Source organism: Rhinopithecus roxellana, chromosome 13 (assembly GCF_007565055.1).
Source record: "Rhinopithecus roxellana isolate Shanxi Qingling chromosome 13, ASM756505v1, whole genome shotgun sequence".
In the NCBI taxonomy this organism is placed as follows: domain Eukaryota; kingdom Metazoa; phylum Chordata; class Mammalia; order Primates; family Cercopithecidae; genus Rhinopithecus; species Rhinopithecus roxellana.
The window spans coordinates 83,494,239-83,510,424 of NC_044561.1; positions in this window are offsets into that span (position 1 = coordinate 83,494,239).

Sequence of the window (16,186 nt, forward strand, 5' to 3'; positions counted from 1 at the left end):
GATCAATTTTGAAAAAAGATTTCCATAGTTATCTGAACAGAAGGCATATTAAGCAAGCCCCATAATCTAGTTCTAGGCTGAGCATATAGTAGTTGTTAAAAAATTGTTTATCAGTGAACATGAGCAATAGTTAAATGTTCATTCATCTTGCATATTTATTCTAAGTCTTTACGTCATTTACTTTATTATTTCATCTTCCAGTCTTCTAGACTATACTCTGCCTTCTCCCCTACCCATCTTTGTGAAGAAAATGGATTTAGGATGGGTGTATTAACATCTTCCATTTCAATCACAATTCTGACATTTTTCTTTGACTTTCAACTGCTCTTATTCCAGCATTTTCATGCTGTGTTACACAGTACAGAAATATGTATATGTACTATCACGTCACCATGGGCTACACAGTTATTGGTGTAATAAAACTCCTTTACCCCATTCAATGTGTTTCCTTTAATCTTTTCCTTGACTGAAATTCATATCATGATCCCTGCTTTCTTTGCCTTTGCATCCACATAGTACATTTTTGTCCATCCTTTGTTTTAAGTCTCTCTGCAGCATTTTATTTTGGAGGAGTCCATTTAAAGCAACATATACCATGATTGGATTTTGTTTTTAAACCCAACTAATGAATTTGGTTTAATTTCTGCCATATTGTTTTATGCTTTTGGGTTTTATGAAACCCTGCCAATTCCTAAGTTCAATGTTTTTGGTTAAACTGACTGTGCTCTTATTTCTTTATATATTCTCCAGTCATTTGGAAAGTATTTGTTGTTTTAACCATAATGCTTTTTTTTTTTTTTTTTTTTTTTTGAGATGGAGTCTCGCTCTGTTACCAGGCTGGTGTGGAGTAGAGTGGTGCGATCTTGGCTCACTGCAACCTCCACCTTCTGGGTTCAACATTTCTCTAGCCTCAGCCTCCTGATTAGCTGGGAGTACAGGTGCTCACCACCATGCCCAGCTAATTTTTGTATTTTTAGTAGAGTCGGGGTTTCACCATGTTGGCCAGGCTGGTCTCAATCTCTTGACCTCCTGAGCCACCCGCCTCGGCCTCCCAAAGTGCTGGGATTACAGGTGTGAGCCACTGAGCCTGGCCTCATTTCTTTTTTCAATATAGAACTTTTGATTATCTGTGGGGTGGCAGGCACTGTCCTTGGTACTGTGGATATGTGATGAAACAGATCAAATCTTTCCTTTAATGTACTTATCATCTAATGGGTGGCATACAATAGACACATGAACAATTAAATATGAAGATATGCAGGGCATGATGCATACCATTAATAAAACAAAGAGAATAGTGTGAGGAAGAGTGGCTGGGGGCTGACTTAATTTGGGCTATCAGAGAAGACTTCCCTGAGAAGGTTATGCTTAAGCTGAGATAAATGACAACAAGGATGCAGACAGAGAGTACCTGAGAAATTTTCCAGTCTAGGCAGAAGGAACAACCAGAGACAAGGCCTTAAGGTGGGTGTCAGGGAATACAAAGAAGCCCACTGGCGCTGGAGCTAGAGGCTTAGGAAGAGTCCTCGGGGAGGGTCCCAGCAAGGGATGGCTCAGTCAGCTTTGTATGTTTAAAAATGGCCACAAAGAAGGCTGCTGGGGGAGAAAGGATAGCAGGGAGGAGATGAGCAATGAATGGTAGAAGGAGACAAAAGAGGTAGACTTGCAGTCCCCAGGCAAGGGATGGTAGATTGATTAGGTAGAGGGTTAGAGATGGAATAGAATGGGTGAATTCAAGGTAAGCTTTGAGGGTAGGACCCACTGGGCAAGTTATTTTACATATCCCTCCTGTAGTACATTTGAATACAATTTGGATTATACTTTAGTTGAATTTAGCTATCAATAAATTTATTAAACGTGTAGGGTGACTTAAACTACCAAATATTTGTTTACATTAACTGAAAATACATTGTCTCCCTTGAGAATGTTTACAATAAGAAGTTATAATGAGATAGTGGCATTAAAAAATGTGTGCGTGCATGTATACATGCCTGTGGGTATGTGTTTACACCTTGTGATGGTTTGAATGTTTGTCCCCTCCAAACCTCATGTTGACATTTGATTGCTACTGCAACAGTATTAAAGGTGGAGCCTTTAAGAGATAATTAGATCGTGAGGGCTCAAGGTGGGATTGAGGCCTTTATAAAAGGGTGAGTTTGCCCCATCTTGTTCTCTTTCGCCCTTCCACCTTCCGCCATGTGATGATGCAGCAAGAAGGCCCTTGCCAGATCCCAGCTTGACCTTGGGCTTCTCAGTCTCCAGAGCTGTAAAAAATAAATTTCTGTTCATTATAAATTACCCAATCTCAGGTATTCTGCTATAGCAACACAGAACAGACTAAGACATACATTAAACGTTTCCTGCAAACGTTCAAAGGATAAGGTTTCAGGGCATGTTCAGGGGAGGAAAAGAGAGATCACACATGGATTTAGGATTTCTGCTGAGTGCCTGGGTGAATCGTGGGTCCATTTATTGAGATGGGAGCAGTTTTAGGGGGTGGAAAATAGAGTTCCGGTTATCTTTAATTTATTTGAAAACTGCCTACTTTAACTACTAGGATAAAAAATACATGGCTTTGCCCATGTCAAGATGGAATCTATCATGCTTCCCAGTTCCCTACTCACAGCCTATGCCCAGCCTCTCTCTTCTTTCTTCAGTATTTTTTTATACACTCTGAGCTTTAAAACAGATATTTGGATTAATGAATCATTATTTTTAGACTATATGACTCGTCTTTCAAGAACTATTTTGTATCTACAGATTTCAATTCTATTTATAACAATTACTTAGATTTAATTATTTATTTAAACTTGTTTCAATATCTACTCCCCCCTCTTTTATATCTTGTCTTTTTTTTTTTTTTTTTTTTTATTATACTTGAAGTTCTAGGGTACATGTGCATAACGTGCAGGTTTGTTACATATGTATACTTATGCCATGTTGGTGTGCTGCACCCATCAACTCGTCAGCGCCCATCAATTCATCATTTATATCATGTATAACTCCCCAATGCAATCCCTCCCTCCTCTCCCCTCCCCCCTCCCCATGATAGGCCCCAGTGCGTGATGTTCCCCTTCCCGAGTCCAAGTGATCTCATTGTTCAGTTCCCACCTATGAGTGAGAACATGCGGTGTTTGGTTTTCTCTTCTTGTGATAGTTTGCTAAGAATGATGGTTTCCAGCTGCATCCATGTCCCTACAAAGGACACAAACTCATCCTTTTTTATGGCTGCATAGTATTCCATGGTGTATATGTGCCACATTTTCTTAATCCAGTCTGTCACAGATGGACATTTGGGTTGATTCCAAGTCTTTGCTATTGTGAATAGTGCCGCAATAAACATACGTGTGCATGTGTCTTTGTAGTAGAATAATTTATAATCCTTTGGGTATATACCCAGTAGTGGGATGGCTGGGTCATATGGTACATCTAGTTCTAGATCCTTGAGGAATTGCCATACTGTTTTCCATAATGGTTGAACTAGTTTACAATCCCACCAACAGTGTAAAAGTGTTCCTATTTCTCCACATCCTCTCCAACACCTGTTGTTTCCTGCCTTCTTAATGATTGCCATTCTAACTGGTGTGAGATGGTATCTCATTGTGGTTTTGATTTGCATTTCTCTGATGGCAAGTGACGATGAGCATTTTTTCATGTGTCTGTTGGCTGTATGAATATCTTCTTTTGAGAAATGTCTGTTCATATCCTTTGCCCACTTTTTGATGGGGTTGTTTGTTTTTTTCTTGTATATTTGTTTGAGTTCTTTGTAGATTCTGGATATTAGCCCTTTGTCAGATGAGTAGGTTGCAAAAATTTTCTCCCATTCTGTAGCTTGCCTATTCACTCTCATGGTAGTTTCTTTTGCTGTGCAGAAGCTCTTTAGTTTAATTAGATCCCATTTGTCAATTTTTGCTTTTGCTGCCGTTGCTTTTGGTGTTTTAGACATGAAGTCCTTGCCCATGCCTATGTCCTGAATGGTACTACCTAGATTTTCTTCTAGGGTTTTTACGGTATTAGGTCTAACATTTAAGTCTCTAATCCATCTTGAATTAATCTTCGTATAAGGGGTAAGGAGAGGATCCAGTTTCAGCTTTCTACTTATGGCTAGCCAATTTTCCCAGCACCATTTATTAAATAGGGAATCCTTTCCCCATTTCTTGTTTCTCTCAGGTTTGTCAAAGATCAGATGGCTGTAGATGTGCGGTATTATTTCTGAGGACTCTGTTCTGTTCCATTGGTCTATAGCTCTGTTTTGGTACCAGTACCATGCTGTTTTGGTTACTGTAGCCTTGTAGTATAGTTTGAAGTCAGGTAGTGTGACGCCTCCAGCTTTGTCCTTTTGACTTAGGATTGTCTTGGCAATGCGGGCTCTTTTTTGGTTCCATATGAACTTTAAAGCAGTTTTTTCCAATTCTGTGAAGAAACTCATTGGTAGCTTGATGGGGATGGCATTGAATCTATAAATAACCTTGGGCAGTATGGCCATTTTCACGATATTGATTCTTCCTATCCATGAGCATGGTATGTTCTTCCATTTGTTTGTGTCCTCTTTGATTTCACTGAGCAGTGGTTTGTAGTTCTCCTTGAAGAGGTCCTTTACATCCCTTGTAAGCTGGATTCCTAGGTATTTTATTCTCTTTGAAGCAATTGTGAATGGAAGTTCATTCCTGATTTGGCTCTCTGCTTGTCTGTTACTGGTGTATAAGAATGCTTGTGATTTTTGCACATTAATTTTGTATCCTGAGACTTTGCTGAAGTTGCTTATCAGCTTAAGGAGATTTTGGGCTGAGACGATGGGGTTTTCTAAATATACAATCATGTCATCTGCAAACAGGGACAATTTGACTTCTTCTTTTCCTAACTGGATACCCTTGATTTCTTTCTCTTGCCTGATTGCCCTAGCCAGAACTTCCAACACTATGTTGAATAGGAGTGGTGAGAGAGGGCATCCCTGTCTTGTGCCAGTTTTCAAAGGGAATTTTTCCAGTTTTTTCCCATTCAGTATGATATTAGCTGTGGGTTTGTCATAAATAGCTCTTATTATTTTGAGGTACGTTCCATCAATACCGAATTTATTGAGCGTTTTTAGCATGAAGGGCTGTTGAATTTTGTCAAAAGCCTTTTCTGCATCTATTGAGACAATCATGTGGTTCTTGTCTTTGGTTCTGTTTATATGCTGGATTACGTTTATTGATTTGCGAATGTTGAACCAGCCTTGCGTCCCAGGGATGAAGCCCACTTGATCATGGTGGATAAGCTTTTTGATGTGCTGCTGAATCCGGTTTGCCAGTATTTTATTGAGGATTTTTGCATCGATGTTCATCAGGGATATTGGTCTAAAATTCTCTTTTTTTGTTGTGTCTCTGCCAGGCTTTGGTATCAGGATGATGTTGGCCTCATAAAATGAGTTAGGGAGGATTCCCTCTTTTTCTATTGATTGGAATAGTTTCAGAAGGAATGGTACCAGCTCCTCCTTGTACCTCTGGTAGAATTCAGCTGTGAATCCATCTGGTCCTGGACTTTTTTTGGTGGGTAGGCTATTAATTGTTGCCTCAATTTCAGAGCCTGCTATTGGTCTATTCAGGGATTCAACTTCTTCCTGGTTTAGCCTTGGGAGAGTGTAAGTGTCCAGGAAATTATCCATTTCTTCTAGATTTTCTAGTTGATTTGCGTAGAGGCGTTTATAGTATTCTCTGATGGTAGTTTGTATTTCTGTGGGGTCAGTGGTGATATCCCCTTTATCATTTTTTATTGCATCTATTTGATTCCTCTCTCTTTTCTTCTTTATTAGCCTTGCTAGCGGTCTGTCAATTTTGTTGATCTTTTCAAAAAACCAACTCCTGGATTCATTGATTTTTTGGAGGGTTTTTTGTGTCTCTATCTCCTTCAGTTCGGCTCTGATCTTAGTTATTTCTTGCCTTCTGCTAGCTTTTGAATGTGTTTGCTCTTGCCTCTCTAGCTCTTTTAATTGTGATGTTAGAGTGTCAATTTTAGATCTTTCCTGCTTTCTCTTGTGGGCATTTAGTGCTATAAATTTCCCTCTACACACTGCTTTAAATGTGTCCCAGAGATTCTGGTATGTTGTATCTTTGTTCTCATTGGTTTCAAAGAACATCTTTATTTCCGCTTTCATTTCGTTATGTACCCAGTAGTCATTCAGGAGCAGGTTGTTCAGTTTCCATGTAGTTGAGCGGTTTTGATTGAGTTTCTTAGTCCTGAGTTCTAGTTTGATTGCACTGTGGTCTGAGAGACAGTTTGTTATAATTTCTGTTCTTTTACATTTGCTGAGGAGTGCTTTACTTCCAATTATGTGGTCAATTTTGGAATAAGTGCGATGTGGTGCTGAGAAGAATGTATATTCTGTTGACTTGGGGTGGAGAGTTCTATAGATGTCTATTAGGTCCGCTTGGTGCAGAGATGAGTTCAATTCCTGGATATCCTTGTTAACTTTCTGTCTCGTTGATCTGTCTAATGTTGACAGCGGAGTGTTGAAGTCTCCCATTATTATTGTATGGGAGTCTAAGTCTCTTTGTAAGTCTCTAAGGACTTGCTTTATGAATCTGGGTGCTCCTGTATTGGGTGCATATATATTTAGGATAGTTAGCTCTTCCTGTTGAATTGATCCCTTTACCATTATGTAATGGCCTTCTTTGTCTCTTTTGATCTTTGATGGTTTAAAGTCTGTTTTATCAGAGACTAGGATTGCAACCCCTGCTTTTTTTTGTTCTCCATTTGCTTGGTAGATCTTCCTCCATCCCTTTATTTTGAGCCTATGTATGTCTCTGCATGTGAGATGTGTCTCCTGAATACAGCAGACTGATGGGTCTTGACTCTTTATCCAGTTTGCCAGTCTGTGTCTTTTAATTGGAGCATTTAGTCCATTAACATTTAAGGTTAATATTGTTATGTGTGAACTTGATCCTGCCATTATGATATTAACTGGTTATTTTGCTCGTTAGTTGATGCAGTTTCTTCCTAGCCTCGATGGTCTTTACATTTTGGCATGTTTTTGCGATGGCTGGTACCGGTTGTTCCTTTCCATGTTTAGGGCTTCCTTCAGGGTCTCTTGTAAGGCAGGCCTGGTGGTGACAAAATCTCTAAGCATTTGCTTATCTGTAAAGGATTTTATTTCTCCTTCACTTATGAAACTTAGTTTGGCTGGATATGAAATTCTGGGTTTAAAATTCTTTTCTTTAAGAACGTTGAATATTGGCCCCCACTCTCTTCTGGCTTGTAGAGTTTCTGCCGAGAGATCTGCTGTTAGTCTGATGGGCTTCCCTTTGTGGGTAACCCGACCTTTCTCTCTTGCTGCCCTTAAGATTTTTTCCTTCATTTCAACTTTGGTGAATCTGGCAATTATGTGTCTTGGAGTTGCTCTTCTCGAGGAGTATCTTTGTGGCGTTCTCTGTATTTCCTGAATTTGAATGTTGGCCTGCCCTACTAGGTTGGGGAAGTTCTCCTGGATGATATCCTGAAGAGTGTTTTCCAACTTGGTTCCATTTTCCCCCTCACTTTCAGGCACCCCAATCAGACGTAGATTTGGTCTTTTTACGTAATCCCATACTTCTTGCAGGCTTTGCTCATTTCTTTTTCTTCTTTTTTCTTTTGGTTTCTCTTCTCGCTTCATTTCATTCATTTGATCTTCAATCGCTGATACTCTTTCTTCCAGTTGATCGAGTCGGTTACTGAAGCTTGTGCATTTGTCATGTATTTCTCGTGTCATGGTTTTCATCTCTGTCATTTCGTTTATGATCTTCTCTGCATTAATTAGTCTAGCTGTCAATTCTTCCACTCTTTTTTCAAGATTTTTAGTTTCTTTGCGCTGGGTACGTAATTCCTCCTTTAGCTCTGATAAGTTTGATGGACTGAAGCCTTCTTCTCTCCTCTCGTCCAAGTCATTCTCTGACCAGCTTTGATCCGTTGCTGGCGATGGGCTGCGCTCCTTTGCAGGGGGAGATGCGCTCTTATTTTTTGAATTTTCAGCTTTTCTGCCCTGCTTCTTCCCCATCTTTGTGGTTTTATCTGTCTCTGGTCTTTGATGGTGGTGACGTACTGATGGGGTTTTGGTATAGGTGTCCTTCCTGTTTGATAGTTTTCCTTCTGACAGTCAGAAGGACTGTCTGTTGGTCTGTTGGAGATTGCTTGAGGTCCACTCCAGACCCTGTTTGCCTGGGTATCAGCAGCAGAGGTTGCCGAAGATAGAATATTTCTGAACAGCGAGTGTACCTGTCTGATTCTTCCTTTGGAAGTTTCCTCTCAGGGGTGTACTCCACCCTGTGAGGTGTGGGGTGTCAGACTGCCCCTAGTGGGGGATTTCTCCCAGCTAGGCTACTCAGGGGTCAGGGACACACCTGAGCAGGCAGTCTGTCCGTTCTCAGATCTCAACCTCCGTGTTGGGAGATCCACGGCTCTCCCCAAAGCTGTCAGACAGAGTCGTTCGCGTCTGCACCGGCTCCCGCTACTTCCCCTGTTGGTCTTCAGCTGTGCGCTGTCCCCAGAGGTGGAGACTACAGAGACAGGCAGGCTTCCTTGAGCTGCTGTGAGCTCCACCCAGTTCGAGCTTCCCAGCGGCTTTGTTTACCTACTTAAGCCTCAGCAATGGCGGGCGCCCCTCCCCCAGCCTCGCTGCTGCCTTGCGGATAGATCGCGGCAGACTGCTGTGTTAGCAGTGAGGGAGGCTTCGTGGGCGTGGGACCCTCCCGGCCAGGTGTGGGATATATTCTCCTGGTGTGCCTGTATGCTTACAGCGCAGTATTGGGGTGGGAGTTACCCGATTTTCCAGGTGTTGTGTGTCTCAGTTCCCCTGGCTAGGAAAACGGATCCCCTTCCCCCTTGCGCTTCCAGGTGAGGCGATGCCTCGCCCTGCTTCAGCTCTCGCTGGTCAGGCTGCAGCAGCTGACCAGCACCGATTGTCCGGCACTCCCTCGTGAGATGACCCCAGTACCTCAGTTGAAAATGCAGAAATCACCGGTCTTCTGTGTCGCTCGCGCTGGGAGTTGGAGACTGGAGCTGTTCCTATTCGGCCATCTTGCTCCGCCCCGTCTTTGCCATTCTTAATGATATTCCTTTTCATCAGAATAGAAAGAATATAACAAAATACTTTTTCAAGAAGAACATAAAGATCATAAGTTTTCTAAGCATATGTGTTTCTGAAAAAGTTTTTCTTATCTCTTTACACACAAATGTGTATGGAATTCTTGTTTTCTGTGGTAGATTTTCTGTAAAAATGGTCCTGACAGTTTTTCCCATCCTGGTATATGCACATCTACCACTTTTCTCATTAAGAGGTTGGTTTATTTCCCCTCTATTTGAATCTAGTCTTATTTTCTGAATTGCTTTGACCAAGAGAATGTGGCAAAAATTATGCTGTGATACTTTTTTGCCTTGGGACTTTAAAGCTTTGGCTACTCCAATTTTTGTCATCATAGGATCCAAAACGAAGTAAAGAAACTTGGGAAAGACTGCTGAATGATAAGATACCATGTAGGCAGAGAGAATGCTAGACAGCTTTCTCTGTCTAGCCATCTGGTTGCCCTAGTTGAGGATCTAGACATCTTGGATGATCCAACCCTCAGATGGAAACCCTCAACTGAGTTTCCAGCTGAATGCAGCCATGTCAGTGACTCCAACAGACAACACAGGATGCAGAAGAAGCACCAGCTGAGCTCAGCCAACCTGTATAATGATGAAAAATAAGTAATTGTTGTTTTAAGCCACTAACTTTGGGGTAGTTTGTTACACAGCAATAGATAACTGATACCATTCCCTTCAAAACTCATTAGACGCTGCTTTATTACTTTGTAATGTTTAATCTCAGTGACAAGTTTGGGTTCAACCTGATGGTCTTTCCTCATTATTATAGACACTAATTTTACATACTTTAAAAATTTGTTGGCCGGGCACGGTGGCTCAAGCCTGTAATCCCAGCACTTTGGGAGGCCGAGACGGGCGGATCACGAGGTCAGGAGATCGAGACCATCCTGGCTAACATGGTGAAACCCCGTCTCCACTAAAAAATACAAAAAAACCAGCCGAGCGAGGTGTTGGGCGCCTGCAGTCCCAGCTACTTGGGAGGCTGAGGCAGGAGAATGGCGTGAACCTAGGAGGCGGAGCTTGCAGTGAGGTGAGATCTGGCCACTGCACTCCAGCCTGGGCGACAGAGCCAGACTCCGTCTCAAAAAAAAAAAAAAAGAAAGAAGAAAAAAAAAAAGAATTTGTTTTGTTTTCCTACTTTTACCTGTTTCCCAGTATGTGTTGGAGTATGAATACTTCTTCATTGATTTGGTATAAAATAGAGTTAAATTTTTGATATTATTTCAAGGATTTCTTTTTCAGCTCTAAAACATTTTCTTTAGGGAAACCTTTGATTACTGCATCGGTTCTAATTGTAAGATTCTTTCATCTAGACATGGGTGAGCAACTGCAGCCTGCATGAAGCCTGGCCTGCCACCTGTTTTCATCAACACAATTTTACTGGGGCCCAGTCATACCCATTCATTTATATATTGTCTATGGCTGCTTTCACACTTCAACAGCAGAGTTAAGTAGCTGCAACAGAGAACATCTGTATTAAGCATGTTTTTCTTTTTTTTATTCTGAGGCTTTGACATACAGGGCTTTGCAGACACTGGAAGGGACTGCCTCTCTCAGAGTTAGCTAATTCCTAGAGATAGCAAACAACTCTGTCCAGGAATGCTGCTTTCTAATGCAAATCAACCCATCTGAAACCCATACCCACCACCTCTTTTGTTGGGCTCTCAGAGTTGGACCACTATCCACCCGCCCTAATCACCCCAGGGCCAGGCACCAGACAACTAGGGACAGTCACTGTGCCCCAGAGCCCACCGAAATTATTCAAACCAGCTTGTCCTGAGTCTGTTTACCTTGACTTGCCCATTCACCGAAATTATTCAAACCAGCTTGTCCTAAGCCTGTTTACCTTGACTTGCCTATTCCTACGGAACCACACACACACAAACACACACACACACACACACACACACACAAACACACACACACACACGAGGCTCCTGCCCACGTTTTCCCCTCACGTCCTCGGCCTCCTGACCAACCCTGATGCTTCACAGTGTGACCTCCTTCAATGGCATGATGTGCTCCTCCTCTTGGGAACTGTAACAAACTATCTTTTCAATGGCAATCATCTCATTCAATGACTTGTTGGCTTCACCATACATGAATAATAATTAAACCTACATTAAAAAAAAATCATCTGGGGCTGGGTGCGCTGGCTCATGCCTATAATCGCAGCACTTTGGGAGGCCGAGGTAGGCAGATCACTTGAGTCCAGGAGTTCAAGACCAACCTGACCAACATGACAAAACTTATCTCTACTAAAAATATAAAAAATTAGCTAGGCGTGGTGGTATGCACCTGTAGTCCCAGCTACTCAGGAGGCTGAGGCAGGAGAACCGCTTGAATCTGGGAGGTGGAGGTTGCAGTGAGCCAAAATTGTGCCACTGCACTCCAGCCTGGGCGACAGAGCATGACTCCATTTCAGTAAAATAAAATAAAATCATCTGGCTCACAAAGGCTAAAATATACTATTTGGCTGTTTACAAAAAGTTTGTTCACTGCTGCTCTAGATCACCTATAATTCTTAGACTGTGTTACTCTTGTCTATGTTATTTGTCTTGGCTTCCTCATCTACCATTTGCTCTTCAGCCTGCTCCAGTCTGTCCCCAGTACTAGACTAAAATGGCTTTTGTCGAAGTCACTACTGTCCAAGATGCTGCTAATTCTGACTCCCAGGTGGAGGAGTTGGAAAACTTTATCCAGGAAGAAAGGGAAGGCTTCAGGTGGGCCTTGATAGAGGCTGTTGTGATGAGGAATCTGTAGGTGGGCTAAGGGAAGAAGGTTGTCCCATGTGGTTGGTTAGAAGTGCATATTTAGTTCTCTCTGGTGTGTCCTTAGTTGGAAATTAGCAATAAAATGAGGGAAGCTGTCTGTGACTAATCAAGTCCTGGCAGTGTGAGACTGACTGTTACAGGGGTTATCGTTTGGCTCCTTGGACCAGTTGTTAGATTTGGTGGTCTGACTTCCTACATAAGATTGACTTGGAAGTAGCAGACTGGCTTCCTGGGCTGGCTCCTACAGATAATTGGTTGATTTCCTGGGCTAGCTGCTGCAGGTTGCTGGTTAGAGTTCTATTTTTACAGATGGTCTGGCCGTTGTCCCTTTATATGTTCAGACTTGCAGCTCCCTAGGAGACCTGCAGTCCCGTACCAGGTAGCTATCTACATGGGCGCTTCTTCAGGGTCAGCAGAAGAGCATCTCTCACTCTTATGCATTCTGGGAAGATGGCATTTTATGACATGCCATTACATAATCACGGGAGTGACATCCCATCACTGTTAACACATTCTGTTGGTTAGAAGCAAGTCACAAGTCCTGCCCACACTGAAGAGGGAGGATTCTTTGGAGTATAACTCTGGGGCTGGAGATCATCAGGCATTTTGCTTACTACTTAGGGTAGTGCCTAACACGAGAGGAGAGAGAATGAACCCACAAGGAGAGCCCAGGTCCTGGAGAACAACTGTTGGTCACTGCCATTCATCGGTTTTCCACCAGATGACATCCGTGCTTGGGATTTCACCTTTAAACTTGTAGAAGAAGGAGCACTGACAAGAAGCCAGTTCCACTAGTGCTGTGCCGGCTCTCATTTCAATGGTCCTCCAGCACAGGGGGTTGTGTGCTGCCCTGAGAGCCTCACTCTGACACCTGCAGCTCGGTGGCTGTGGCTGATTTCTGTGTGAAAGAGGCCAGGAGCAGAAATTAGAAGATTCCTTTCAAACTCTTCTCTCAGTGCCCTACCTGGACCCGTCTATCCAGTTAGCAAGAATTAATCTCTGATTCACTCCCTGGTTCTCTAGCTCTCTAATACTCTAAGTGAAAAACTCACGCTCCCAAAAATGTCATTGTTTGCCTCCGTGGCTTTCCATGTCTCTTCTACTATCTCCTAAGTGTGGGGTCCTTCAACTCCTGGTACAGAGCCCGTCCCCTTTAGTGCTCTGTTCTATTGTGGGGCAGTGGGCTCAACGCTGGCTGTATATTACAGTCACCTGGGGAGTCTTAAAATCCTGATGCCCAGGTCACACCCTAATTAGAGCCTCTAAAATGGGACCCAGGCATAAGAAATTCTGTAGCTTCCAGGTGGTTCTAATATGTATCTAAGGTTCTGGAAGTGTCACTATTTAAAAGCTGTAGCCTTGCTGGGCGCGGTGGCTCACGCCTGTAATCCCAACACTTTGGGAGGCTGAGGAGGGCGGATCACAAGGTCAGGAGATCGAGACCATCCTGGCTACCACGGTGAAACCCGGTCTCTACTGAAAATACAAAAAATTAGCCGGGTGCGGTGGCGGGCGGCTGTGGTCCCAGCTACTTGGGAGGCTGAGGCAGGAGAATGGCGTGAACCCGGGAGGTGGAGCTTGCAGTGAGCCGAGATCGCGCCACTGCACTCCAGCCTGGGCGACAGAGCAAGACTCCGTGTCAAAAAAAAAATAATAATAATAATAATAAAAGCTGTAGCCTTTAAGCAATTCTTGATCACTGGAATCACCCCAGAGGCTCTAAAAGACACTGGTGCCTGGGCCTCACCCGTGGAGATTTTGATGTAATTGGTCTGGCATGTGGCCTGGGTGTCAGGACATTTAAAAGCTCTCTAGGTGACGCTAGCACACCCTGGCTTGACATCCAGGTAGCAAAACGCTCACAGGAACTGAGTCTCATTTTTCTGCTCTGCTCAATAAGGAAAGAGGCAGGTGTTCAAGTTTAAATGTCATTAATAAAATGGTGGTCAGAAAATAAGGCTCCAGATTGCTTTTGCTCTGAAAGTTGAAATCATCGAGAATATTAATTCAAGCATAGATCAGATTCCCTGCTTTCAGGAAAGTTTTCCAAACAAGCATTTGAAATTTCCCTTTGATACTAAATTTTGCATGTGTTTTGATTTTCATAAGCAGTATTAAGAGCACATTATTCAGATTCTCCATCTGGTATGTCAGTTTGAGTTTGTGAAGCAGTCCCAAAGCATCCTTTTGGTTTCAGCAATGAGATCACTGTAGACTGGGTTGTCAAAGGAGAGAGCATGGAGAAGCTGGCCCTGAGCTGGAGCCTGAGGGTAGGCTTAGCTAGGCTGGGGGAAAAGGCTGAAGTTCAAGGTCAAATGTGTGAAGGTGGGATTGTGCATGACTGTTGAACAAACAGTATAACTTAAAGGATACAAGAGAGGAGAAAATTTATGGAGAACAAATGTTTTCTGACTACCTTAATTGATAGAACTCTTTCTTCCTATTCTCTCTGTCAGCTTCAGATTTACTATAACAGGCACAATCTGCCCTATAATCCCAATTCTGTTTTCTAGACCTTCTTTACAGGTTGATTCTGTTTTCTAGACTTTGTTTACAGATGGTGTTCAATAAGCCATCATATTAACATCATTGTAACTGGTGTTCACTATAAAGCCTTGTAGTGGGCTAAAATTCATTTTTTTGCTCTGTGAATTATACATTACTATTTCTGTAACATTTAAAGGGAAATGTTCCTAGCATCAAGGTCAAATAAATTCTCTTTTCTTGCCATCCTTCAATTCCTCAAAATCACAACCATGCTATATTTCAGCTTGCTTCATGTTTTAACCATCGTTTTCTTAAATGGGACCTCTGCTAAAGTCCCTCCTTCCCTCCCTCCTTTCCTCCTTCCCCCCTCCCCCCTCCCTCCCTCCCTTCCTTCCTTCCTTACTTCCTTCCATTTATATTGTCAACAGAGGACATTTATCATTACACATCTTCAAAAATATCCAGTTATTTAATCACACTAACTAAGGGATTTACTTGCTGTTTAAAGATATGTTCCCAGAGACTCCTGCATTTCTGCTCCAATCTAAATTGGCTGTTGTCTACACCTGCTGGGAGTTATAACCCCAAGGCATTTTTTTCCCTTAGTACTTCTGGGGGTAAATCTGTTGTTTTCTAGAATCTCAAGTCTTCCTCTTTTGTTTTGTTTTCACTCTCATTTTATTGCAGAAAAGGCTTTCAGAGGCTCTGTATATCTGAGAATATATATTATTCGCGTTCAGTAGTTATTTTGGCTAACAATGACATTTTAGTTCAAAATATTTTTCCCTCTTAATTTGAAGGCGTTTCTCCACTGTGCTTTACTGACTGGTGTTGATGAAAGAAATCTAATCAATGTTAGTCTGAATCTCCTTCTCCTTAGAGCTGATCCGATTTTCTTTTCCTCTGGAGAATTTTTTTTTTTTTTTTTTTTTTTAAATACCCCCAAGTTGTAAAATTCACAAGAATCTGTCTGGACTTGATCTTTCATTCATTGCTTTGTTTTATCCATCATTATCCTCATATCTGCTTGTGTTGTCATTTAATTTACCGTAGTTTCACAGTTCTTGAGGAGCCGTATACAGATCCCATTATTGTTATGGATTTAATTCCTCTTGCAGCTCTTTACTTTCATTCTAAGGGATTTGGGGAGGGGAGGGAGGCAAATGCAGGTGACTAGTCTACCATTTTGAACTCTACTTCTTCAGACATTTTATTTGGATATTAAAGGAAAGGATGATCCCAGAAGACTGAAGGACTCAGAGATCCTTCAATGACCTCCTGGGGAAACTCTGGCTCTGTCAGTGGTGACCTGAAGAAGTGACATCAAGGGGACTTCCATGTGCTCTGCCCTTAAGCAAACTATGACATCACTTTTTAACTGAATAGAAAAGAATATTTCTATTGGAATATCTTCTGGGCAATTTCCACTAGTCCTGTGCTTATATTTATGCAGAATGGAAATTATATGGGCAGCTTACTGCCTAAACTCTACATGTCCAGTACTTCTGGAAGGCACCTGAAGCTGGTCCAGGCATGCATTTCAGTTCTTCCATTTCAGTGCAATTTGTAGTTGGCACTTGAGTTGCATCCTAAACTTAAACATTATGTTACTTATTCAAGTGTGAAATAATAAAAAATTAACATGGGATGGTTTTGACCAGACACTGTGTAAGTTTAAGCCCTCTGGAGAAAAGCCTTAGGTGCCCTTTACCCTGGTAAGTCCTGATTGTGATCAGGAGGAATTACAGATTCCCTACAGAGAATGAGGAACTGAAACTAGCAGGGCATCTGCGTCTCCTTTCCAGGCTGGTGCCCAGTGATGTGGGAAGACT